The sequence below is a fragment of the Orbicella faveolata genome, unplaced genomic scaffold, assembly GCF_042242905.1.
Source record: "Orbicella faveolata isolate gen_17 unplaced genomic scaffold, um_ofav_v1 contig_36, whole genome shotgun sequence".
Taxonomy (NCBI): Eukaryota; Metazoa; Cnidaria; class Anthozoa; order Scleractinia; family Merulinidae; genus Orbicella; species Orbicella faveolata.
In genome coordinates, this window is record NW_028301565.1 from 940747 (window position 1) to 943586 (window position 2840).

The window sequence follows — 2840 nt, forward strand, 5'->3', positions numbered from 1 at the left end:
AAACTGGACACCTGTTGTTAAAAGGTAAATTTCTCTGTTCGTCGAGTTTACAGGACCAATGAAATACACTCTCGCAACACTTACTCCTGTAAAAACACCCCAGACTGGCATTAACCCTCTCATGACAAATGCTACATTTCATAATGAATAAATTGAGACATCGATGATGAAACACTTTTCGACAACATGGTGTATGATCTTTCCAATGAGAAGGAGTACACGGTTCAAGACATATCAAAGAATCATTCGAAGCCATGACTTACCTCGAGTCGAGTTTACAGCACACAAACCAACACATTAAGTTCTAAGAAATATATATAAGTCATCACGTGCTTATCTACGTCACGGAAAAGCAGACTGGGGGGATGGGGGTATCCCCCTCTTCACGTACTAAAAAATGGCGGGAAAAATACATTATAAATTCAACCGTAAAAGTCACTGTTCTTCACACCTCCTTGGTATGTATCTACTCCATTTTTATTTTGTTCGTTTCAATTACAATGAATGAGTAATTGGACTTTGATTGGAGCGACGGGGAAGATAACCTCCTCGCAAATCACGCTGATGAATTGGAAAACGGATTCAACTTTGTTTTGACTCCTCACTTAGACAGACGAGTGAGACATCTAGGAGTGAGACATCGAAATTACACTGGAAGGTTGGTTCAACATGGAGGAGCACTTGATTTCAATGCCTCCATTCAGAGAATTCTACCTCAACAATTAGAAGAAGTCGTCAGACGTAGCATCGAACAACAAGTCTTAAACGATCCAGAAGTTAAAGCCGATGATTATTTGTATGTCAACCTCAATTCTAATCGATTACATCACGGCTACCATTCTCCCTGTATGAGAGTGAGTGACTGGACCAGAAACGGTTTGAGAGCAGCAGAAATGATGCAACAGATTTCGGCCATGCTAAACTCGAATGAAAATTTTCAATTGGACGGTAGTTTTTCTATCAACATTTCTCACATTCGTAATCCCGGAAACGGTGGTACAGGAAAAAGAATTCGAAAAGGACAATTGGTCATCGAAAAGATGTTAGATCTCAAGAGAAGTGTGGTGAAGATTAACAACCAAGACGAATTGTGTTGTGCCAGAGCCATAGTCACCATGATGTCACACGCTGACCTCGGAACAAACCATCCCGATTACGTCAATCTCAGAAAAGGTCTCCCAATTCAAGAAAAAAAAGCCAGGGCCCTACACGAAACTGCAAAAGTCCCGATAGCGAGCTGTGGCATACCCGAAATCATCAAGTTCCAAGAGGTTTTACCCGATTACAGATTGGTCGTACTCTATCGATCAAAATTACAGGATCATCTACAAGGGTGTCTACCAACCCCATCGAAAAGATGTCATTCTCATCAAAGTAGGAGAACATTATCACGCATGTACCTCCCTGAAAGCTTTCATGGGAAGAAATCATTTCTGTTTGATATGCGGGAAAGGCTATGATCACGACGACATGAAATCCCACAGGTGCAATGGAAGAAAATGTGGATCCTGTTTTCAAATTGAGTGTGAAGACTATCACAAAGTTCAAAAGGGAGAGCGGGCCACCTACAAGTGTGGAAGATGTCAACGAAAATTCTTTGGAACCCATTGCTTGAGTAACCACACCAAATTCAGTGAAGAAAACGGAAAAGAAGCAAATGAAACGCAAAAGTGTCTGTAGCAGCAAAAAATGCAGCAAGTGCATACGAATGCTTCGTCCCCGTGAAACCACATCAAACCATGTCTGTGGAACCAATGAATGCCCCTCTTGTAAAGAGTACAAGATCCTGGACCATCATCAATGCTTCATGCAAAATCCCACCAAGCTAGAAGAAAAAATGAAGAAACTCAAGAAGACTTGTCTAAAGAGAAAAAGTGATGGTTCAAGATCGATTGAAGAAAGACCTCACATATTTGTCTACTGGGACAGTGAAACCATGCAAGACACGGGTGTTCACATTCCCAATTTAGTGTGTGCTGCCACTTCTAACACCGAAGAGTTGTTCAATTTCGAAGGGGAAACCTGCATCGTTGACTTCATCGATTGGTTGAGAGAACTGTCCTTGGACTGTAGACTAACGGTCATTGCTCACAATTCTCAAGGCTTCGATGCTTACCTCGTACTTGACGAATTATTCAAACAGTACGTTGGAGTAGATCAAATAGTCAATGGAGCCAAGATAATTTCTTTGAGTTTCAATGGTGGTGACATCGAATTAAAAGACTCGCTCTGTTTCTTTCAAATGCCTCTTGCCTCTTTTCCAAAAGCCTTTGGACTAAAAGAGAAGAAGAAAGGTTTCTTCCCACACTTCTTCAACACCCCAGAAAACCAAGAGTACGTGGGTCCATTGCCGGACAAAAAGTATTGCGATCCTAAAGGAATGTCACCAAACAGAGCCAAAGAGTTTAATCAATGGTACGAAAACCTCTCCAAGGATCCAAATTACCGATTCAACTTTCAAGAACTGTTGAACTATTGTCAATCTGACGTACTACTACTCAAGGGTGGATGTGAAGTCTTTTGTCAAGAATTCGAAGAAATCAGCGGTTTCAACCCTCTTGAGAGATGTCTGACCATCGCTTCGGCATGTAATCTTTACTATTGAAAGACTCACATGCAAGAGAGAACCATCGCCTCAGAACCGATAAGTGGATGGCACGGACAAGGCAAACCTCACTCCAAGGCTAGTATCGAGTGGTTGACCTGGCTCAACACAAAGCCCCATCACAACATACAACATGGAAGAAACGGTGGTGAACATGTCATTAAAGACGGTCCTAATAAATACTACGTGGATGGCTAGGATCCCATCACCAATGTTGTGTACGAATTCAATGGTT

At 41.7% G+C, this 2840-nt stretch overlaps 1 pseudogene; it reads left to right on the forward strand.

Moving 5' to 3' along the window:
• Positions 1 to 560: 560 nt before the first annotated feature.
• Positions 561 to 2162, forward strand: LOC110065102 (uncharacterized; annotated as a pseudogene).
• Positions 2163 to 2840: the final 678 nt, after the last annotated feature.